Consider the following 25,814-nt stretch of genomic DNA (forward strand, 5'->3'; position numbering starts at 1 on the left):
CCACACTTCTTAATCCTTCTAATCCTTTTAAATAGTGCACTCCCTGGTGACTAAGCGTTCAAATAGATGAGCCTATGGGGGCCATTCTTATTCAAAACACCACAATATGTATATGCATTTACTTCAACTGTACAGAAAAGTTTTTATTGGAATTTGGAAACTCAATTCATCTTTACAGGACTTTAGTTCATCTTTCAAATCCATGTTGTTGCATGAGATGAAGAAGCTCAACTTTTTGGGATGGCTGAATAAGGAAAAGATGCTTTTAAATGAGAGAAATGAACAATTTAGTTCATCATGTTGTATTGCATCCTTTATGAGAATGAGTGCTTAAAATTCATTCAGATCACTTGTTTTCTGGCTTTTTATTTTGTGCAATGACTAGTTAAGTCACACTGATTCCAAAAATTTATACAAACTCTAGTGTCACACAAGAGCACTGTGAAGGGTACAATGATGAGTACATGATATCCTGCCTTCCTTACTTAGACTTCATCTGAGAATGAGAGGAGGGGAGAGAACATGCTACATTCAACTATTTATTAAAGTATGAATGTTGTATGCACATATACGTGTTCATGTGAGTGTGTGCAAGTATACACTGTATGTATGTGAATGAGGAGGGTACAGGTAAAAATCATGTATCTTTATCTCCAAACTCATACGTTAGCCAGATGAGCCATCTCATTAGCTATGGAAAAGCACATTTTATACATTAAAAAATGCAAGACAATATAAAGAATAATGAGAAATTTTTGGACAGATCTATGAAGAATTAAGTAACTACCTTGACTTGAATGAAGATGCCTGAATGCCTGAATGTATTGTGTTCCAGTTGCCTTAAGACAGGGCATTGTGTATAGACTGATAAGTGGTTGCAAAGGTTTTCTATGTGGCTTTTAGTAGCAATCAGACATATTTATTTGTCAAATTTATTATGCATCATTTAATGGCCAAAATGCTTTGCATATAACCAAAGAAATTACTACCTACTTTTCCACAGACACAGTTGATTCACAATCCTATGTGGCTACACTTACTCAAAGTGTAACTTACTTGGTTATCTGTCAACTCATAGGATGAAAATAAGTCCCTCTCTTCAACAACCAAACAGCTCAAGAAAAAACTATTTTGTGTTTTTAGTGTATTTTGGTATGATATAATTGTTTATGAATCATAGAAAATTACTCCTGATGTCCTTATGGTAGGTGTGTTCATTTTTTCAAACCAGGTTAACATTTTTTAATAGAAATGATTAAATTCAAGCTTGTAACAAAATTGCTTAAATTAAGTAACCAATGACCACATTTGGATCATTTTTAAGTATGAAAATTTAGCAAATGTGGATCAAAAGTAATATGCCAGGGAATTCCTGATTATGTTCTGTCAAAGGGATCATGTTCACAAAAATTGAATTTTTATTATGAATTTAACAAAAGCAAATATTCTTGCATTGTATTTAAGACATTACATACCAGTTTAATAAAAGTTAAAATTTATTCACCTAAAAATATGTGGTGTTGTAAAATGAGGGGAGGAATACATTTTATTTTTATCTTTAGTGAGACTGGCTCTCCTCATGCAAACTGATTTTGGTGTTGAGTTTAGACAAGAAATGAATAAATATTTCCCAAGAGATGCAGGAAGATGATTAGCTGGCAGGATAGCTATAAGAAAAACGCGGGTTGGAAAGTAGTAATTTAGAAGAGAAACAGGTTTATAATCAACCAAAGGGCTGCACAGATATTTTCTGTCCCTCTGATTTACCATAGAAAACCTTCAGAGTTTTCTCTGAGACATTTATTGTCGATAGATTTTTTTGATAAAAAAAAAAAATTGTGCTGCATTTTTGACTTCCTTCTTCCTGCTTTATTCTCTTGGGTGAATTTGAATGTTTCAAAATGATTGAATTAACTGATGTTTTTGTTCATATCTTCTCATAGGGAAGGTGTCCTATTTGGAGATGTATATAGAAACATCAGTAACTTACTTAAATCCTATGCAGATTTCAACATGCTTCCATATACATAAAGAGAATGTGGGGGATGCACACAGTGCATTGTGATTCTTACAGTAATTTCTTAACAATAGCTACCAAAAGAAGAGTCTGTATGATCATATCAAGTGAATTACTGATGCCCTAACCCACAAGCTCTGCTCTGCATTAGAGGGGGACCTTTATCCTCTGTCTCACAGAAGTTTTGCTATTTTTCAATATGTTCTTGTAGGTTCAGTGTGAATGTGAATGGATTTTGTTGGAAATAAAGTTCATGTAGGCCTGGCTCTATTGGACAGGTCTAATGTGGACAGCAGGGATAATAACCTGACTTACATGCAGCTGCAAATGCTATCTTAATTGTCTAGGAAGCTGAAATTCTCAGGCTTTTTCTAGTTCTTATTTTTTTCTTTTTAAATCTCAGAAACAGTGAAAATGAAAACACCATGACACAGGAAGTATAGAGCAGTCAGTTGCTAATGTCCAGGGTTTCAATTCACGCGTGATGTAGTAAATAGGTAGATTACAGGTAGACCGGCACAAACATACAAGGAAAGAAAATGCCAGGATGGAGAAAGATTCTGTAAAGTAACAAAAGAGGCAAACCTGGACAAAGGATAGGAGCTAGATGCTACCATTCTCATGGCAAGCTTATCATATATCAAGATAGTTCTAGTGCAATTGAAGAAAGGAAAAAAAAACAAAAACAAAAACAAAAACAACAACCCAGTAACTCTTTAACGCTATAGGCACTGATGAATATGTATAGTTTCTAAATATTAACAAAATATTAGGTCATTTAAAAGTATTTTTACGCTGAAGATCTTTAATTAATATCTAATGTTTTATGTTGTAAATCTATACAGAAAACTAATCAAATGTAAGTGATTTATCTTCTGTTTTTTAAACAAGATTTTATTTTAAACTATGTGAGTATGTGTTTGTGTGTGGGTTTGAAAGGGAGGCCAGAGAGGATGTCAGACGGCCTAGAGTTGGAATTACATGTAGTTGTAAGCAGTCCAATCTGGATGCTAGAAGCCAAACTCAGCTCCTCTGCAAGAATAATACATGCTTTTAACCAATGAGACCTCTCTGCAACCCATGTCTTACACTTTTAAAGCCATATTCATGGCAACATAGCTCTTTGAAATTTTTGAGGCTCATATGAGAATGTATGTATTCACTTGTGTGGTCTATTACTGGAAGACACTAGGCAGATATTTCACTTTTAGCACTATCAAGTAAAGGAAAATATCTTTAAATCCAAGAAGAGATAAAAATAGTTGGAAAAAAATATTTGTCGTATGATTTCCAGAAACAATTGTGAATACTGTAAAAAAGTCAATTACCAGAGTATCTTTTTCTCCCTCCTCCTCCTCCTTTTTAACAAAAGCATTTGATGCGCAGAAACATTTATTCTGCAGAAGGATCTAATTTCATACACTTTGTGTGCACAAAATGTAGAGTTCATATATTATTGAACTATATCTTAATCTTTTGAACTCTGCATTTGTAGACTATCAAGTTCCTGAATGCCAGAATGACACTGCAGCCCCAAAGCATGGACTCAGCGGTAAGGAGCTTGTTTCATATACATGAGACCTAGGCTCAGGGCATACTGCTGATATTGTCATGTATGTTTTCATGAATGCTCCTGATAAATTTTGCCTCATTTTTCAATATAAGCACAGCTTTGATTTATATGTGTCCTTTGACTAATTTCCAGAACCCAATTCTGTAATAAAAAGCTATATACTAACTTGTCAGGTATTTTTCCTCTACTGTTTTGGTTAAATAGCTGTTACTTTAGAGCGGTATTGGGTTCATACTAGAATTAAAATGAACATATAGAGATCATTTGTATTTCTTCTACTCACCAGGCACTTATAATACGCACTTTCTCACTCAGCAACCTCTGTCAAAGGGGTATGTGAAAAAGGATTGGCACAACATTGCTATTCCAAGTAATGGTTACTCTTAGGGTTAATTTTTGGTGCCCATCCTATGATTTTGAAAAATCCACAGCGATGTGGTCACCAATGTAGTATTATTTACTATAGTGCCTCTGCTCTACAAATACTGTGCATAGCTTACCCAACTCCTACTAACCTACCGAGACAAATGCTCTCTCCATGTGCTTCCACAATTTTCAGAATGTCACAAAGAAGAAACAGTCCAGACTATAACCTTTTCTGAGAGTTCTGGTGCAGATTCCAGTTTTCTCCCTGACTTGTCACAGCTTCGGCAACATCAATTTTGAGTATTAAATGATATGTCACTGTTTGGGGTTCTGCTAATACGTTTATGTACTTAACTATGGAAAGACATTATGAGTTTTTCAAAACTTTTAGCATTATGTATAAAACTGCTATTTATGATATGTGTGGTTGTAGGTTTTCAACTTCTTTGGACAAATACCAGAGGCATGATTGCTGGATAGTATAATAAATGCTGTTAACTGTCTGAGAAACCTACAAGCAAGCTATCTTCCACGGAGGTTATCTTAATCCCCAGCAATAAGAAATGACAATTCCAGGCTCTTCATACACATACATGTCAATATTCTGAATTTTCAGCTTCATTTGGTATGGAGCATGACCTCATTCCTCACAGTTACCATTCTCCAATGAGATCTTACATTGACCTTATGTTTATATGCTGAATTTTCCATGTGTATGTTTCAATGAGATGTCCATTTTCATCTCTGCCATAATTTTTACTTATGTTTTCTACTTTTTTCTGAGTTTTGTGCTTTTTTTTTTCAATGCAGTTTATTCAGGAACCTTGAACAATCATCGGACCCTGGGGAAAGCCAGCCCACAGCTTAAATAGCCTCTGGGTAGCCAACCCCAGAAAAAAACCCTTCTACTTTGTGCGATATCATGTTATTCTCTTGACAGTGTTTTTTAGAGTATGAATACTTTTAATTATAATTAAATCTATTTTATCTATTTTTATCATTTTTTTAAATGAGCCATACTTTTGTGCTATATCTACAAACATCATTACATTCAAGGCCTTTTAAAAATATTAAGATATATGGTTCATTTTGAGTTAGCTTTTTGGAAGTGGTAAAGCTTGTTTTTAGAGGAACTTTTTTTTTATATTTATACATCTAGTTTTTCTATTCTTTCAGACAAAGGCATGTTGCTTCAGTATAGTAACTTTGCTTTTTTGATAAAGATCCATTCAGTATAGCTATATAAATTTATTTTAGGGGTCTCGGGTTTTTTTCCACAGATTTATCTGTCTAGTCTTTGGTCCATACCCTGTCTTGGTATCTTTAGCATCATAATTCGTCAAGTTGTCTATTTTCATTCCTGCATTCTTCCTCTTCATTTTTTTTTTTTTACATGTTGTGTTGATCTATAAGGTCTTTTAGCCCTCCATATGAACCATGAAGTAACTTGCTGGAATTTATCTAATAGCTGCTAAATAACCTGCTTAAACTTTCATTCGTTTATAGATAGTAAAAATTAATATTAATACCTAGATTTTGTTGAATCTATAGCTCAAGATGGAAAAGCAGGCATCATGTTAAGCATGCATTCTGACCCTCAATGCAGAATAGTTATTTTTCTAGTTCTTAGATTTTTTTCTATAGAAGTTTTTAGTTTTTCTTACCTAAATGTCTATGTTAAATTAATATCAAATATTTCATTCTTTTGAATTGTGCCAATGTAAAAACAATGTTTTTATTCAGTTCTCACTTATTCCTTATTGGCATATAAGAAAGCTATTGATTTTGTTTCTCTATTTGGTATCGTGGAGCTGTTCTAAAGTGCTTATTACTGCTGGTGTTTTTATTTTGTCTTATTTTATTAGCTGGGACCTTCATCATTACTGAGAAAGTCATGCTAAAGAGTGGCTCTTTTCTTTTTGCCTTATTATTTTTTTGTTTACTATTCATTTTTGTGTGTGTGTTGTGTGTGTGTGTGTGTGTGTGTGTGTGCCTGTGCATGTGTGTGCTGATGATTGAATCCAGGGCCTTACGGGTCAAACAATATGCTATTGAGCTGCGGTCATAGCCCTATAACTGCTCTTAAAATTTTAATTTATTATTTGAAAAATCCAAACATACATAAAACATATCTGGATCATATCCAACCCACTCTCCCGAGGCAAAATAACGCAGGACTTCCTCTTACACTACCTCTCAACTTCATATTCTACTTTTGTAATAAATAAAGTAGCTGAATCCAATAATATGTGGTCCTTGATCTTAGCACGAAGGGTTCTACTCTCCCACCATTAAATATGATGCTTTCGGGACTGGAGCTGTGTCGTAGTGGTTAAGAGCTCACACAGCTTTTGCAGAAGATCTGAGTTCAGTTCCCAGTCTCTATGTAAGGTGAGACATAACCACCTGTAATTCTAACATCAGGGGCACCCACTGCCTGCCTGTAGCCTTAGCAGGCCCCTGCACCCACATCTATGTAAGGGCATGCACATGCCTGCACACACACACACACACACACACACACACACACACACACTCATGCACATATAAAAAAGAGTAAATAAAAAACTTACTCTTAAAAATAAATAAGTACTTAGCATAGTTGTTTTAAATTATTAGTCGTATGCCCAAATATCCCTCACTTATGGGTGTTTAGTTCTGATTCTTTTATTTTTTTTCCCATTCTGCAATTTTTTTAAATGAAATGTAACTTATTTATTTATGATTTTATTAATTACATTTTATTCATTTTGTATCCCAGATGTAGCCCCCTCCCTTGACCCCTCCCACTCCCACCTTTGCTCCTTCTTTTCCTTCCATGCCCCTCCCCCAGTCCACTGATAGGGGAGGTCCTCCTCTCCTTCCATCTGACCCTAGCCTATCAGGTCTCATCAGGACTGACTGCATGGTCTTCCTCTGTGGCCTAGCAAGCCTGCTCCTCCCTCAAGGGGAGGTTGTGTGTGTGCGGTTATCTTCATTACATACCATTTATGGCAATGCCTGGAAGATTTTGCTTTCAAGAATTTAAATTTTTTTTAAATTTTGTTACAATTTATTCACTTTGTATTCCAGCTGTAGCCTCCTTCCTCATCCCTCCCAATCCTTCTGTCCTTCCCTCCTCTCCTCCCTAGCCTCTCCCTCAGTCCACTAATAGGTGAGGACCTCCTCTCCCATGAATGGAGATAACCTAGAACCTCTGCTCAGATGTAACCCGTGGCAGCTCAGTGTTCAAGTCCATTCCCTAGTAATGGGGACAGGAGCTGTCTCTGACATGAACTCAATGGTTGGTTCTTTGATCACCTCCCCCTGAGGAGGGGAGGCTGTCTTACCAGGCCACAGAGGAAGACAATACAGCCAGTCCTGATGAGACTTGATAGGCTAAGGTCATTCCGCAATTCTTTTCTCTTTAGTGTGTCTTATGTCTTCTGCTCTCCTACGAATAGGTCCCCGTTCTACTTTCTTATTCGTTGTTGTGATAAAACAACAAAGGCAACAGAGGGAGGAGAAGGTGTATTTCAGCTGATAGGTCAATCATTTAGAGAATTAAGGGCAGAAACTCAGGCAACACTCAAAGCTGAAACTAAGGAGAAACATGATTAGTTGGCTTGCTCATGGGCTCACATTTCGTTTTCTTGTACAGCCCAGGGAAGCGTACTGCTCACATGGCCGGGAAATTGCAGAGACTGGAGGAGACAAAGAATTCACTTCCTCTGATGACATTTCCTCAAACCATAGCCAGAGATCCTCCCATGTGACAGTCCAGACTTATCAGGACAGTCTCTTCGCTTTCAGTTTAGTGATCCTATGTCTATAAACTATAAAATTTGCACCTCTGGCTCTTCCATCCCATTCTATCCTACAGAGAAGAATAGAAAGAGTGGGAAAGTGTTTTGTTCTTCCACTATTTTCTATTACCAGATTGCCCAATGGCTAAGTTTTCTTTTTTTCTTAAAACAGAAAAACAAATAAATCCTTTTAATACAAAAAAAAAAAAACATTCAAGTATCTTTAATAATGGTTGATTTACTTGCCTATTGTAGGAATTTACTTTGTAGACCAGGCTGGCCTCAAACTCACAGTGATCCACTTGCCTCTGCCTCCCTGAGTGCTGAGATTGACAATTAACACCACATCCAGCTTTGAGACAATTTTTATGATATTCTCTGTGAGAACCTGGTAAAGCCATAGGTGATAAAACCAAATGAAGTATGGGCATCACCTTGAGAATGCGTATCAGAGAGTATACCCGTTAATAGTGCTTGATTCCTCAACCACACCCCTCACAAGAGATTTTGCTTTTGTGGTGTGTGTGTGACAATGTGACATTGACAATATGATGTTATTTCCCTCATGAAAAGATTTTATGTTTCCCTCAGTTTTTAGGACATTTTGGTATCTATCAAGCAAAAACAGAAATTCAAGGAACATCTCTAACATGATTTTATCTTTGCATTTCTTTCCCCTAGCAGTAGAATATATTGTGACAAGGTGGCATGCACAAACACACACACACACACACACACACGTTCAATTAGCATAGCTGCTTGATCAAATAAACAAGTTGAGAATTGGTTGGTATGTGAACTGGAGTGAGACGACTCAACAATAATCACAACTTAAAACTGGTTTAGGAGAAAGATGCTGGTGCCTCTACTTTTTGCATCCATCCACCATGGGTGAGAACTAATGTCTTCCATACAATAAAGTGCTAAGTCAAGACTGCAATGCATGGAGATTTCTTAAAACATGGTTGGATGCTGCTTATCAACAAAGCAGGCTTACAAATGTACCACAAACAGGCTTACTTTGGATGGCAAACCTAGAAACTTAACCCTGCTTAAAGAAAGTATAAAGGCACATTCTTGCAGAATTACATAAATGTTCTGCACTTATTCTTTTTGGATATGCAACTGAACTAATCCACATAGACCTTCTTTGAGCATACCTTGGGCACTGTCGTTTTCAAAAGCCAATCTTTAAAGAAGAAGCAGAACTTTGAATAGAGCAACCTGTTCTGCCTTTTATGAGATGAGCACTATAACAAGTAATAGGGAAACGTGTGCAGCATTATCTCTGTTCCATCCATGCACTGCCAGTGGGCAAAGGTTTCTCACTTCATACATCATTTACAGCTTCCTCCAGTAATTGTACACAGTTCATAGTCTCCCTACAAGACATGGCAATTGTCTGTATAAACATGCACACAGGCATACTGAATATGAAAACCATGCAAAGCCATGGAGGCCCCCAATGCTTAAACACTCCAAACAACTGAAGTTGGTAAAACCCAAAAAGCTTCACAAATTAAAAACAAACAAACAAACAAACAAACTTCTATTATCATCCATTGTTCCACTGTGTATTTATAAAACACATTATTTCATGGGGTCATTCTGTAGTGTTTTATGTGATAGTTAGATGAGATTTTTCAGTTTTCCTAAATGCTTTTGGACTCTAAAAATTTCAGCAAGAAAACAGAGACTCGTGTTACACTTTCTGTTGTCTCTTACTCATTTACTTCTAAATGTATATATAACAGATAGAATAGATCTTTTTCATTGAATAACATAAAAATGTGCAGACATTTAGTTTCCATATGAATAAATTATATTTATTCAGACTATATGTGTCTGAACTTTTGAAATTAATGACTTTGCTCACTCTTTGACTATAATACGGTACATAGAACATTGAGGGAGTATGCAGTATGTAACCTCCTTTATAAAAAAAAAAAACAAAAATAAATTCTAGACTTTCATTTGTTATCAGTGACCTACAGTAATTTTTGCTTTTTATTTTGTTTCAACATCCAATATTTATTATATTTTGAGTTTTGTTAATTGTGCTTGGAACAGTGACTAGGAATTCCCTAATGCTCATAAAGGCATGAAAACAATGCTTTAAATCTCAAACTCATTTTTTGAGACACACTATTTATTTGTTAATGAATTAATACCCGATTGCTTAAAAAAATAACTTCAAAAAATTTCCTTGTCAAACTTGGATTTCTTGTTTCTTTTGTTTCTCCTGAAAAAAAAATTGTTTTTCTTGTTTTCTTTTTCTTAACCATTGGTGGTCCTTTGCCATCTCTCAGAAAATGTAGCACTTTATGTAGAAACTGAAGTTCTTCTTGTCTGTGTCCTAAGAGTCTGAGATTGGATAGAGAGAGTGAATTGGCAACCCTGGTTTCCATGAATTCTCAAGGCAGGAGAGACCTATATTTATAATCTGTATGCAGGAAAATGTATTTCTAGTTCTTTTCTTCCACTGCCTACGTTCTTGTCCTTGAATTGGTCCTCACTCTATTTCAACATCTTCATCTATAAGATAAAGTAATTGAATGATTGTGTATGTGTGTGTGATGTGAATGAATTATTTTGCTTATGTATGAAGGCAGGGGCATGTGCCAGGGCACAGGTGTGGAAGTCAGAAACAATATTCAGTATTGGTCTTTGCCTTTCTACTTACTATAGGATAAGGGTCTCTTTGTTACTGTGCTAGCCAGTCTAGCTGGCCCTCTAGCTTCTGGAAATCCTCCTGGCTCTGCCTCCCAGATACTGATAATGGCTTCTTTGCTAATAATGGCTACTGATAATGGCTTCTTTGTGTATGCATTCCAACTCACATAATCAGAATTGCTCAGCTGATGCTTTTACCCATGGAGTCACCTTCCACCTCTGATTTCATATTTTATTAATGTAAGAGCATCTAAGAAATATATGTCTATAAATCAATCAATTTGGTAACTTTTTAGCATAGAGTAGAAAATGTTTAAGGTGATGCTTTTGTCAATGTAAAAATAGTGATTATAGTAATAGTTCCATTTTATTTCATTTTGTGTATAGCCATGTTTTAAGCATAAGTTAGCAGTTTCATTGAGTATTCTCATTCATATATATATTTTTATACTTAATTCCTTTTGAAAATCTTTGACTAAATCCTTAGAATGGCTTAATAATACATGGATATAAAGTAAAAGCCCACTGGTCTTTAAAATGAAGAATGTAGTAAAAAACAGAACTTTGAATCAGCTTAAGAATGAAAATGATGGCCTGCTCTTTGATCACCTCCTCCTGAGGGAGGGGAAGCCTTACCAGTCCACAGAGGAAGACAATGCAGCCACTGCTGATTGTCTAGGATCAGAGGGAAGGGGAGAAGGACTTCCCCTATCAGTGGACTGGGGGAGGGGCATGGGAGGGCGGAGGGTGAGATTGGGAGGGGAAGATGGAGGGAGTGAGCTACAGGTGGGATACAAAGTGAATAAACCATAATTAATAAAAATTAAAAAAAATTATAAAAAAGAAGGAAAATGATGGATTCTCCATAGCACTTACTTCAAAAGAGATATATTATGAGCATCACATATACAGAAAAACTGCTTTGTTAACTTTTGGGTGCTGGTTTTATATAAGCCATAGTAATTATATGAATACTATGATAAACTTTTACTTTTTCCTTACTGCTGTTACATAATTATTTTTTACTTTGTCACTGCTAAGTTCAAGAGTTTTTCCAGCTGGTCACGTCTTTAAACCTAGTACTTGGAAAGCAGGGTTGAAGGCCAGACTTGTCTACAAAGTGAATTCTATGACAGACAAACCCTGTCTCAAATTTTTTTTCATTTTAGGTCTGTGTATTACAGAAAGTTATTGCATTTTAGATATCCAAATATTACTTGGCTTGACAATAATTATATTCAGTGCTAGATTCTTGGCAAATTGAGTCTGAGGACATGTATTAGTTTTTATCACATAAGAAAAAAATTATTGTGCATGCAGTGGCTAACAACATCAAACATTAAGATTCTTTGAAAGTCAGCAGTAAGAATAGCACGGCTGGCTTCTTCTGGAAGCTCAGCCTGGACAGGAACCACATGGGAATTCACTTAGGTCATCGCTGTGACTCAGCTCCTGTGTTGCTCAGAAACAAGGCCTCATCTTCTTGCTGGCTGTCTGAAGGAGAATGCTGAAGGCTAATGCTGGAGACCACCCAAGTTCTCTGCTGTATGACGCTTGGAGTTTCACTGCTTTCTCCACAAAAGGCAGCAAGGGAAATGGACATGTAAGCAAGTGCACACAATCATGTTCATCCCATCAACTCTGTGTATTTAACTGCTTAAGTGCAGGTTCACCCACACTCAAGAAAAGGGTATTGCAGGAGGGCATGAATATTAGCTGTTTCCTTTCCTTTTATTAAGTTTATTACATATTCACTTTATATCCGGATTGCAGCCCCCTCCCTGCTCTCCTCCCTGCCCCACCCTCCCATGATCTTTACCTTTTACCCTCTCCTCTTCTTCTCAGAAACGGGGAAACTCCACCACACCTCCCACCTTCCCCTTCCCCGCCCTGTACCAACCCACCCTAGCACATCAAATCGCATCAAGACTAAGTGCATCCTCTTCCACTGAGGCCAGATAATCCAGCCCATCTAGGGAAAAGTCATAGAAAAGCAGTCAACAGAGTCCATGTCAGAGACAGGCCCCACTCCACTATTTAGGGGACCCACATGAACACCAAGCTGTGTATCAGTTACATGTGTGTCAGGAGCGTAGGTCCAGTCTATGCATGTTCTTTGGTTGGTGTTTCAGGCTCTATAAACCCCCATGGGCCTAGGTTAGTTGACTCTGTTGGTGTTCTTGTGGAGTCCTTGCTCCCTTCAGGTCCTTCTATCCTTCCCCCACTCTTCCACAAGACTTCCTGAGCTCTGCTGAATGTTTGGCCGTGGGTCTCCGCATCTGTTTCCATCTGCTGCTCAGTGGAGACTCTCAGTGGATAATCATGCAAGCCTAAATATGTCTGCAAGCATAGCAGAGTGCCAATGATAGTTTCTGGGGATTATGACTAAAACTACTGTGAACGTGGTTCAGCAAGTGTCCTTGTGGTATGGTAGAGTATATACCCAGGAGTGGTATAGGGCAATCTTGAGGTAGAACTAGTCTCAATTTTCCGAGAGAGTGCCAGATTGATTTCCAAAGTGGTTGTAAAATTTTTCACTCCCACCAGCAATGGAGGAATATTCCCTTTGTTCCACATTTGCACCAGAATGTGCTGTCGTTTGAGTTTTCGGTCTTACCCATTCTGATGGGTGTAAAATGGAATCTCAGGGTCATTTTTATTTGCATTTCCCTGATGATGAAGAACACTGAGAATTTCTTTATTAGCTGTTTTCTTAAACAATTTCTTAAACAAAGCTGACAGCACACTGTGTGAACATTACATGTAAATAAATATATAAATAGCAATAACATTATTGAATATGATTGTAATTTTCATCTTGGAAGTTATAAAATTGGCTTTGTCATTTGCAAGCTATGTAGCACTCATTACATAGGACACAGAGGGTTTGGATCTACTTCTGAAATTGTACTAGAACATGGCTGAATTCTTCTTTAGCACAAGCACAGGCTTATAGTCCCCTGTGCAGATTGAACCACTCCACTGATTAATATTTTATTTGTCACCCTTACTGGCTTATAATAGTATGGTTAAATCTGGCAAAAAAATTGAATCAGTTTAAACGTAATTTTCAGTGTCTACTCTAAATGGTAGAAAGTGGTAGTTTTGATAAATCAGAACAGGAGGTCAGGAAAAAAGAAAGCTAAGTTCAAATCTTAGCTCTTCTTTTTACCAATTTGGCAAATGCTTATTCTCTTTTCATTGTAAATACAAAACGGTGTCAGCACTTTACTTACATGTTGAATGGATTAAATAACACAGCACTGTAAAAAATGTTCATAACAATGCTTTACAGATAGTAATCACTTCATAATTATTAGCTATTATGTATTTTATTATCATTGCAATATCATGTGTCATTGTATTGAGTAAGTTACTCACACATGAGGCAAGTTGGAAATGGTGCTTTATCAAGAAGGAGGATCCTGGGTAAGACTACTAATCTTCACTCAGAAAGGCAAATGGGATGGACATCAGAAGACAGGGAACAAGACAGGAGCTTGTTCCACAGAGGAAGTCTGACTCTACCCAGCAGGGTATCAAAGCAGATGCTGAGACTCATAGCCAAATTTTAGGCAGAGGGCAGGGAATCTTATGAAAGAAGTGGGAGACAGAAAGACCTGGAGGGGACAGGAGCTCCACAAGGAGAGCAACAGAACCAAAACATCTAGGCACAGGGCTTTTTTTTTTTTTTTTGAGACTGATATTCCAACTAAGAACCATGCATGGAGATAATCTAGAACCCCTGCACAGATGTAGCCCATGGCAGCTCAGTCTCCAAGTGGGTTTCCTAGTAATGGTAACAGGGGCTGTTTTTGACATGAATTCAGTGGCTACATCTTTGATCACCTTCCCCCAGGGGGAGTGCAGCCTTACCAGGCCACAGAGGAAGACAATGCAGCCAGTCCTGATGAGACCTGATAGTCATATGGAAGGGCCAGAAGACCTCCCTTATCAGTGGACTTGGGGAGGGGCATAGGAGGAGATGAGGCAGTGAGGGTGTGGTTGGGAGAGGATGAGGGAGGGGGCTACAGCTGGACACAAAATAAATAAACTATAATTAATAAAAAAATAAATAAATTTTAAAAATGAAATGATGTTTTGTTTTTTCTTCTAGATCTCCCTTGAGGTTGATAACTAGGCAGGCACACTGAAAGAGTTAAAAATCATGTTTAATTTTATAAGTATTGTTTTTAATAGTTGAATGAGTTCAGTTGGAACTTGTCTAATATTCTCAGAAAGAAAGAAATAAAGCAAACCTTTTACATGTAAGAGTCATAACTGCCAGCTGAAAATGTGAATTTTGATTTTGCAGATTCTGTTCTTTTGAAGGCAGACTTCCAGGTACAGTATGCCATGGTTAGTAATAAATGGGCTGTACATAAATTATGCATTCAGAAAAAGTGAAAGACAAAGGCACCAAGCATCTCTTTTGCTGCTTAGAGGAAACAGTTTCACTGTCTGACATTGAAGACAAGACAGTCAATGTAATTTCATAGAATCACAAGCAGCCACATTCTCATTCCACCCTGTCTTTCAGACTCTTTTGTTCTCTACAGAGGAAAATCACACAGAATGAGAAATAACTGTGGAGCCATTTTGCTGTGGAGAATAATCCTCGTCATGAGCCTTGTCTGATTTCCCCACCCCCCACTTGGACTTGGCTTTTTCCTCTGACTATTTTTTTTTAAATGAGAACAAACATAAAAAGGTTCCAAACTGCAAAATTCACTGTTGTATTCCACTTATGCTGCTGTAATAAAATACCCCAGGCTAGGCAGTACGTAAGGAACAGGCAGTTATTTTTCATAGTTTTGTAGTCTGGGAAGGCCAAGATCAATATGTTAAGACTTTCACTATCTGCTCAGGGTCCGTACTCTGCTTCTTAGATAGAACTTTGCATAATGCATTTTATCCTCAGACAGGACAGAACCCAACATATTCACATGGCAGAAAAATATGAAAGGGCAAAAGATAGACTACTTTGAACTGGCTTAGGAGGAAGTATGATCTTATCAGGAGGGCTTTCCTGTGACTCAATCAGCATTTGAAGGCATCATAGTTTCAGCACTTGGATTTTGAACAGGACACAGTGAAGCCAGAACAGTAAGATACTGAAGAACGCTAATGAAAGTGAACATCTTTTAAAACTGACATGTTTGTTTTGTAGATATCAGGAAAACTTTCAACTAGTGTAATGTACAAATATGTGGATATTTTAAAAAACGATATGGATAGAAGTCAGCCCTATGGATAATTATGTCTTTTCAACTCCCAACTGAGTGGTTTGAATAGGTTTAGCACCCATAGAGTCATGTGTTTGAATGCTTGTCCCATAGGGAGTGGCACTATTAGGAGGTGTGGCCTTGTGGGAGTAAGTGTGGCCTTGCTGGAGGAAGTGAGTCAATGAGGGGGTGGACCTTGAGGCCTCTTATGCTCATGTTCCACTCAGTGTGGAATTACAGTCTCCTCTTCTCCTGCCTGTGAATCAAGATATAGAACTCTCAGCTCCTGCAGGCTGCCATGCAGGCTGCCATGGTACCTAACATCATGATAATAAATTGAACACCTGAAACTGTAATCCAGCCCCGATTAAATGGTTTCTTTTATAAAAGTTGCCTTGGTCATGGTGTCTCTTCACAGCAATAAAGCCCAAAGACAAAGGAGATACCTAATAGATTAAGGAGAGAAATACCATTTAAAAAGCTGTCTTCTTGGTTGAACTTGCTCATTCCCTTCCTCCCTCTGCCCCTCCCTTTCCCCTTCTATTTTTTCCCTCCTCCTTTTCATTTCATCATTGAGTAAATTCAAGATGGCAGGAACTGTAGCATGTTTTTTGCATTACTTTAAAACATTTTTCTAAAGTTGGAAAAGATCATTATAGTATGTTGTGCGAACCTTTTCACCCAAGACTGGTTACCAAGTACAGAAAATAAATTATTCCACCCAACTGCAGCTTGGTGAAACAATGAGTTAATTGGAATCAAACAAGCACTGAACATACTGACCCATCTCCACAGCTTTTCAGCTAGTGTTGTAAAAGAAATCTTCTCTTATGTACCAATTAAATTTAGCTAAACTTTTTTTTCCTGATCTACTTGTCTAACATGCAATTATGTTAATTATTGATGTCCCTACTTTTATTAGTGCCTTTATTATTATCTGTCATACAATGTGATCAAACCAGGACATTTATTTGATAAACTCAATTTTGGTTCTTTGAGTGACCAAGTAAGGGAAAATAAAATTGCTCTGAAGTTTACATTGACAGTCCTTTATATAGCTAATTCTAATGTTTTAAATTGTTAATTTCCAGAATGTCTTAATATAGACAGGTCTATTTGGATGTGAGAAGATAATATTGAGAGCTGCTTTATTGTTTTGAATTTAATTGTGCTTTGAACATATTTGTTAAATAGACATTAGAAGAATATTTACTAATTATTTCTTTTCTTCCTATGTGTGAATGAAAATACTAAACATATTAAAATTGTTAAGAGATAATAATTTTAGCTTGTTACCAAGAAGAGTGTATTGTATTATAAAAGAGTATTCCTGATAGCAGTTATGAAAACATGGGTTCTTTTTGACATTTGTGAAAGTTTTTCTTACAATTATTTCTTGGATCTTTTTTCTCAATAATGTGAAAGGGTGGCATAGAATATTATAGCAAGAACAATTTATAGGATTCAATAACTATTTCACTTCAAATACAGATAATCAAATGTGATAACCTAAACTCATCCAATTTCAGTATTTATCTATATTTTAATATAATTTTTATTTATATCAATTTATTCACTTTGTAGCCCAGCTGTAGCCCTCACACTAGTTCCCTCCCAACCCTGCCCTTCCTCCCTCTCTCATCTTCTCCCATGCCCCTTCCCCAGTCCACTGATAGATGAGGTCCTCCTCCCCTTCCCTTGACCCTAGCCTATCAGGTCTCATCAGGACTATCTTTCACAGTCTTCCTCTGTGAACTGTTAAGGCTGCCCACCCCACCCCCCTCAGAGGGAGGTGATCAAAGAGCCATCCACTGAGTTCATGTCAGAGACAGTCCCTGTTTCCCTTACTAGGGAGCCCATTTGGAGACTGAGCTGCCACAGGCTACATCTGTGTAGGGGTTCTAGGTTATCTCCATGCATGGTCCTTGGTTAGATCAGCCTCAGAAAAGAGCACTAGGCCCAGATATTTTTGCTCTCCTTGTGGAGCTCTAGACCCTTCCAGGTCTGTCTATCTCCCCCTTCTTTCATATGATTCCCTGCACTCTGCCAAAAGTTTTCTATGAATCTCAGCATCTGCTTTAATATCCTGCTGGGTAGATTATTTCAGTGGTCCTCTGTGGTAGGTTCCTGTATTGTTCCTTGTTTTCACATTCTTCCGATGTTTATCCCATTTGCCTTTCTGAATAAAGATTGAGAATCTTACCCAGGATCCTCCTTTTTGCTTAGCTTCTTTAGTTGTACAGATTTTAGTATGACTATCCTATATTATATGTCTCATGTCCACTTAGAAGTGAGAATATACCATGTACATCATTCTGCTCCTGGGATATCTCACTCAGGATGATCTTTTCTAGTTCCCATCATTTGCCTTTTAGGTGAATTTAACTGTTAATTGAAAATTTTAAAAAATCACTACATGCATTGTTTGCAGATTTTTAACTTCTTGGCAGATATATAGAAAATATGAGCTTATAAAACATGGAAACATTTATGTTAATCATTTTTATTGACTACTTTTCTCTGTGGACTATGAGAAAGTAAAAGTAGCCCAAAGTAAAGGTCCAAAGAGAAAAAGTAGGGGAGCTAGTAAAGTCTACTGACATGAACTTCCTAAGAATTTCAGCATACTGTTTGCCCATACAGGTTCCATTAAACTTAATGGGAGTTGTGTGACTAATTCTCTCTGTAGAGTCCTAAAAATGTACCCTGTAGTATTAAAAAGTCTGAACTTAATTTTTGCGTTCTCTTAACCTTGATTACGCTATACTAAAGATAGATACTTTCATTATCATGTACATATATAGTAAATTTAGTATAAAGATTTAAAAATAATTTATTTGAGGGAGAGACTGCAGCTATATGGGTCAGAGCAGAGTTTTAATTAGTGTTGCACATACGAGTTCTGCTTTCATTATAATGATAAAACAAGCATGCCCATCTGTAATTCACCCGCTAGCCATACAAATGAGAACTTAAACCTCCACGAATTCAATAAATGAACATTTTCAGAACACTTACTTAAAATTAGGTCTACTTTTTAATCAGTCATGTTTTAAGTGAACTCTTATTAATAGACCATTAATAAAACATGCTTATGGAATGAGATTTCAAGGAAGAGGTAAGACGAATGAAATATAACAAAAATGAAACAAACCCAATAGATAATGTTTAATTTTATTTTAAACACTTTATATTAAATTGCATATTTATTTCAGATTAAAAATGAATTTCTAATACTTTTCAAGTGTATGTTGAGATAAAATACCACAGATAATATTAGCTGCACATTCATGATCCTTTTATATTGCAAAATTTCCTCTGCATTTGACACCCAAACTGAAATATTAATGTCATTTTTTTTTCTTTAAGTAATTTCTGCCTGGCTTCTATTCCTACCTAGGGAAATAAAGTTATAAAATTTTGGTTTTTAAAGAAAGCGAAAGAAAAGGAAAATTATATACATGAATAAATACCCCATAATCCATTTTTCACTGAAATCAGAAGATATATTACAAAGTAGGGGAGACAGACACACAAGCTATGTCCTAAGCACAGTGTACATTGTGGAAGCAGATGGTCTAACAGAATCATGCACAAAGAAAGCAGAGCATCCTAAATATGGTTTACCTAACTTTCCAGAGTGCAGAATTCTTGCACCGCTGAACATGAACAGCAATTAAAATGTATCTTGTTATGTTATACATCCATCCTTTTCTCTTGCTATTGCAAAATTCTTTGTGAATAAATTATGATGGAATCTTGAACTTGGGTGGGGCTAGGGTAAAGTTACAAGGCGTTTCAGCTTTCCAATTGATTGAGTCTGAGATCATACACTTAGCTACTGAACTTTAACACATTCTTAAAGCAGTTCCGCCTCAAGACCCCATTATGTAGAATTCACTTTGAAGCTTGCAACATTTCGGTTTTGAGCTGAAATCTACTTCGCCAATTTTCAGGTTTGCAGCTGAAAGTAATCATTTCCTGGTGGAAGGGTGGAGGGGGGGGTCAGTCTTTGGACCATCTAGATCCAGCTTCTCAGGCACAAATCTCAAAACATCCAAAGCAGATGATATTGCCCAGATTATGTATAAATTACTCTTCAATGGGAATCGAAACCTTACATGTGGTTTCCTGTTAATAATTCTGGAAGTTTGGGCTGTGACAATGGCTAACAAAGCTACCTATCTTTGAAAGTTTCAGTTCCATGTATTTGTGTGTGTGTGTGTGTGTGTGTGTGTGTATGTGTGTGTGTGTGTGTGTGTGCGCTCACATGGTTTTGTTCATGTGTATAGAAGCCAGAGATTGACATGGAGTATCTTCCCCAATCTCTTTCCAAATTGTATTTTTGTGACAAGGTCTCTTGCTGAATCTAGAAATCACTAATTTGGCTGTGTGGCAGCTTTGTAGGCCCTAAGGATCATCGTGTCTCCCCTGCCCTAGCCCTGGCATTATAGGTAAGCCCTACCAAACCAGGATTTTTATGTGAATTCAGGAAGCCTGAACTCTGGCCCTTGTTCCTGAGGCAAGCACTTTACTGCTCAACCCATCTTATCCTTTCCTCATGAACTCTTATGATTCTTGAGATAATTTGTAAGACATCACTCTTTCTCTCTTTTAAAAGGCACAAGAGTGTGCACTTTCAGTTAAAAATAATTCCTCCATGTTTATTTGTAAAAAACCATTGCCCGTGTACTTTGTGACTTCCCGAGAAGAGGATGAATAGAAAAGCATGCAGCTCAACCATTTAAGGTTAACACAGCTCATACTGTGTGTGGATTTGTAGCATGTATTCCAACTTTATGACTAACCCTATTTGTATTCACTGTGCTTTGAGCCTGAGCTTCTCAGCAGGCTACCAACTCTACTGTGGGTTTCCATCTGAAACTCTACTTTCTTCAGTTTAAATCTATGACTCATTTTTTTTTTTTTTTTTTGTTCTGCATTGGTCCACCTCTATATTAGCTTACTTCATTTTAGGATTATTTAGATTTTCTTTTCTATGAGATCATGAAAGTGCCCCTCCCATCTCTTTAGTTATGTGCCATTTTCCTGGTGATGTGTCTCTCTCCTTGAAATCTTCATCAACTTTGTACACCAGGAGTAATCTTTCCCAGTTCAGAATAGGTGATCCACTTTCAGAGAGGATTCAGGCACCTATAACAGCTGCATGTTGGATTTTCAGATCAAGAGCTCTAATTTCCACTACAAAGCATCTGCTAATAATCATTCAATTTAACTGTTTCTGCTTAGTCTTTTCGCTTTATCATTTGGTACCTGCTTAAAGGTTGAAGTTTTCTTATACCTGTAGTAAACATCCATGAGTTGCTACTGATCCTGCACAGAGTCCCTCTCCTCTAGGTGTGCATGGGAATGGAAGCGGGTATTTTGGCACAAAGAGCAGCCGTTGCTGATTTCTGAAAGGCAGGGGCTGCTGGGCGTGCTTTATTCTGTACTGTGTGATGATCCAGTCCACCCCAATTTGCCCTTTGGGAACTGCTGTGAAAACTTCTTTTGTACAGTAAATCATGACAGCATTTGGCCTTCATTTGGGGGTAAGTACATGGTTTATATATTAAAGCCATTTCTTTTTCCCTCTAGAAATACCATGTGGCATCAATTTGTTTGTAAGCACAAATCAAATGGCAGTTTGGGATCCTGCCGATGATCCAGAATATTCTGTATTAAGTTTTCAGAGGTTATCAGAGCAATGAAAATCTAACTTTAAAAAAATTATGAGATGACCTGAGTCCCCAAGGACACATCCATTTACCCGCAGAGACCCTCACAAGCTAGTTGGAAGAAATCTGTTCTGAGACACTATAAGATGCTAGGACATTGATGGCACAGGTCAAGAATTATTATGCTACTGAGAATACATAACTTTTCACATGGGCTTTGGCAGAGATGAACTTTGATGGTTTTTACCTTGCCAGATGAGATTTTTATTAATGATCTTCATGCATAGGTAAATTGAGGGTGGAGACTTGGGTGCCGTTGTAACCCTATAGCTTTACCTTTTAAACGATTTGCCATAAATGAACACACAGAGAGACACCCCAGTGGTTGCTCTTTCCTCTTCCTCTAGATTCCCAAGGAACATCCAGGCTCTGCACTCATGGTTTCTAAATTTATCCATCCAACCACGCTTGTGGCTGCTGTGGTTGGCCTGTGGCCTGGAGTTCACATTGCCCAGTAGTTCTTTTTTCCCAGAATAGACTGAGGAAGCTTGAGAGCATGCTTGGTTTGTTCCAACGGGGCTGCCATACATTTAATGAGGTTGCGAACATACACTAAGATTTGTACATGGCTCATCAAATAAAATACATCTTCAACTCACTTTTCACTTCAGTGTGTGGTTTGGAGTGGGCTGTTTTACAAGCACATGTGTTTATCATATGACTTTGTTTGGGGACAAACATCATTTCTTACATTTGGGATACAGCTTCTAAGTAGCTCAATGCCTTGCTTCATACGTCTTTACTCAGAAACAAATGTTATGTTTTGTAGTTCCTCTTCAACTTTGGTAAGGTTTCTTTGAACACCAAGGTGTCATCCTTTATTCACACATGCACTCCTAAAACAAGAGGGCAAGAAAAAAGTCTTTGTTCACTCAGAGAAGTTTTATTGCCTGTGGGACAAAAAGGATCAGTAGCCTTTTACCAGTTGCATGTCTTTATGAGAGCAGTGTGTTCCCCTGGCCTGTGCCTAGGACAAGTAGCCGAAAGATCACGATCTCTTTCTGTACCTCAATTTCTGGGACATCATTGAAGTCATTTAGTTCTTAGAACATTGGCTTCTATTTTGGGACCAAATATCTGCCCCTCACACAGCAAAGAATTGCATTGTGACTAATACTGAGGACGCCATAGGGTTTATTTTTCTTCTCCAAATCTCTCATATTCTATAGAGGAACAGAGAGTAATGTATTTTTCTAAATGAACTTTGATGAGGTGCTCAGTGACTCACCCAATCCCTACAGTTTACCATATAATGTAATACTTGATGTTTTATGAATAAGCTGGAGAAATAAAATATCTTCCATTTGATGAGTCAGACCCAATGTGATAAAGAAGGATAATCTGGAGTTTATTTCCTGTGATTGTAGAAAATAGAATAGATTTTTCTCTTTTTCCCCTTCATATTCCCCTCCCACCTTCTTATTGTACTCTGCAGTTTCTGATGGTGAAGGAACTAAAATCTAAGTCATAAAATCTAATATTCCACAATTAAAACAACCCATGAAGCGCTGACAGTGGGCACGAAACTCGGATGTGGACTCTTTCCAGAGAATTTTGCAAGAAAGAGGGGAGGGATGAGTACTGTACAATCTATCCCAAATTAGACTTCAACAGCAGTGCAAGCAGAACCCCCTGACATGCCTCAGCATTGGCAAAATGACACTCAGGACAGCTGGGGCGATGTTCTCTGCTTCCTCTTGGTCTGAACCAAGGATTTGATTGGAGCAGCCAACACATGCACAGTCAAGGGTAACGTGTCAAAGACAGGGCTGGCATTGCTGGTGGATGAGTAGCATAGGAAGGCACCCGCAGGATTCAGCAGCTTGTCTTGCTATAGTTTTTAATGCAGAGTTTTATAGTAGTGAAAAAAAAAAGTAAACAAAATTGAAAAACTCACTTGGCCTAAAATCTTAGTCTACATTTAGCTCATGTGAAGCAGTACTGCATATGCTTTTCTTTAGGTTTTTGGTGGATGGTTGTAGTTACAGATATGCTCTCATTGTTTCAGTTTCTCTGAAAGTCTGATACATCCCCAAGTCACGAAAAAATTCTTGCAATAAGATTTAATTTAATAAGATGCAAAAGATAACTTTTAAATGTGGAAGATTTGAGTCTCCATAGTTATAATACATGGGGATAAATAAACTGTCATGATGGATTTGTACATTAAATTAGTGAGAAGAGGAACATAGTTAAGATTGCTCTAATTGTGTGGAGTACAGGGAATCTCAGGGGAGAGTGGGGGGATAGAAGAAGCTGGAGGGGACAGGAGCTCCACAAGGAGATGAACAAAGACAGCAAACCTGGGCCCAGGAGGCCCTGCAGAGACTGATGTACCAATCAAGGACGATGCATGGAGAGGACCTAGACCCTCTGTTCAGATGTAGCTGATAGGCAGCTCAGCATCCATGTGGGTTCCCTAGTATGGGGAGCAGGGATTATCTCTGACATGGACTCTGTTACCCACTCTTTGATCACTTCCTCCTGGTGATGCGCCCTTACCAGGTCACAGAGGAAGAGCATTCAGACAGTCCTGATTAGACTTGCTAGGTTAGGGTCAGATGGTAGGGGAAGAAGGCTCCTCCTTTCTGTGGTTTAGGAGAGGAGAACATGTGTGTGTGGGGGGCGGGGGGAGGAAATGGAAGGAGGATGGGGTCTGGAGGAGATAAGGAAGGAGGCTATATAACTAATATAAAGTGAATAAATTATAAAAAATTTTAAAAAATCATACTATTGGAATGCTTACTTAAAGTTTATAATAAACTTTTAAAAATTTTTAAAAAGATTGCTCTAATTCTTAAAATATCACTCAATTAAAACCTTCTGTATACAGAGTTAATAAAATGTAACTGATAAAAAAAAAAAACCTTCTGTAATAATGATGTGTGCCTTAGTTGGGGCTGTCTAGGGAGAGATGCATTTGCTTCCCAGCTGTTAATGAACATTGAATCCCTTTGCACCTCTATGCATAAAATGGAAGGTTGCTGCTGCAAGCACCCCAATAGTTGTTGCTAAGTTTTTCTCCTGATCAGGGGCTTAATGGATACTCCTTATTCCTCTTTTAAAAGATCTGAAACATAATTTTGGGGAAAACATATTTGAACTCATATCCCCCCTCAGATTAATTACTTCTATTTGGAAACCACAATTTACACTTAGATCTAAGCTATTTTCTCTTCCTAAATTAGGACCTATTTACTTATTTGCTTTCATTTTTACAGTTGCACACACATGTGTCCTGAGTTTAGGGCATTTTCACATCCGTCTCCTATCATCCTCTCTCATTTTTATTTTTTCATCCTGTGTTTTCCCAATAAGCTTGCTTCTACATGATATCATTTTTTTTCTCCATTCACTGAATTTAATAATGGTTTCTGGCATGAGGATGAGTGGTTGGTTAATTTCTGAAAGGTGGACCACGTATGAGTGGATACATCATAGAAGAAAGGGAAAGATGGCATTCCCTCCTCCAGTAGTCATTAACTACAAACAGTGTGTCAGTGAGAGGAGAGGGCTTCATGAGCTGCTCCCCAACACATGATAGAATGGTGATGTCACCGTTCTCGGTGCAGGACTCACCCCATCGCCATGCAATGGCCTTTTCGTCTCTGAAAGACACTGTTAAGCCTTCCTGAATCCTCTTTTTTTTTCATATCTCTTATTAAATCTTCCCCTTCCTAGTATAATCCTATGTCCACATCACATGTTCCTTGATCCCTTGTAGCTCTCCCAACCCATTAATATTTCTTTTCCCACTTCCCTTTAGTGACCACTTTCTAGCTTCCTTGACTTTATAGGCACTTCATAAATTTGAATTTTAAAGAAATGATTAGCATTGTTTAAATAAACGGTGCTCTTCTTCACTTGGCCTCAGACCACGGGCTTGTGCCTTCTTCATACAGATGTGTAGACTTCACCTTGACAAAGAGACTAAGAACTCTGGTATGGCCTGTGGCTTAAAGTTCTGTAGGGAGGATTATCATCACTGCTCTTGACAGCAAAACATAAAAACAATACAACTTTTCTTACTAGGCTTCATGTCTCAACTTCAGCATTGCAAATGATGTGCACAGAGAAGTGAGCAAGATGCTTTGGTCTGCACAGGAGCTAAAGCCATGGTCAGCGGTGAAGCCCAGTCTTTTAACTACAATGTGAAGCAGCAGTTGGTCCCTTTTGGGGATTGATGAATGGTGAGAGCATTCGTACCCTAGGTATATACTCAATAATGTTCACCTTCCTGTGCATTCTGTGAACAATCAACTGTCAGGGTGAAATACTAAAATAACAGCAACGGCAGTCCCCTCAAAGCCAAAAGTGAAACGTGGGATGCTTGGAAAATGTATTCTTTCTTTTTAAACGTCAGTGTCAATTATAATGTAACTCCTGAGAAATAAAAGGGTGTTGCCTTCACCTTCAGATTTTCGTTGTTGCTGAACG

The 25,814-nt window shown here is 37.6% G+C and overlaps 1 long non-coding RNA gene across 1 annotated transcript in view; it reads left to right on the plus strand.

Moving 5' to 3' along the window:
- Positions 1 to 25,814, plus strand: part of LOC132654747 (uncharacterized) — a 67,983-nt gene that overhangs the window by 32,407 nt on the left and 9,762 nt on the right. The window contains exon 3 of the long non-coding RNA XR_009592459.1: positions 3,513 to 3,569. This is a non-coding gene — a long non-coding RNA (uncharacterized LOC132654747). The remainder of the gene's footprint in view (positions 1 to 3,512; positions 3,570 to 25,814) is intronic.

This window comes from Meriones unguiculatus, chromosome 6 (genome assembly GCF_030254825.1).
Source record: "Meriones unguiculatus strain TT.TT164.6M chromosome 6, Bangor_MerUng_6.1, whole genome shotgun sequence".
Classification (NCBI taxonomy): Eukaryota; Metazoa; Chordata; class Mammalia; order Rodentia; family Muridae; genus Meriones; species Meriones unguiculatus.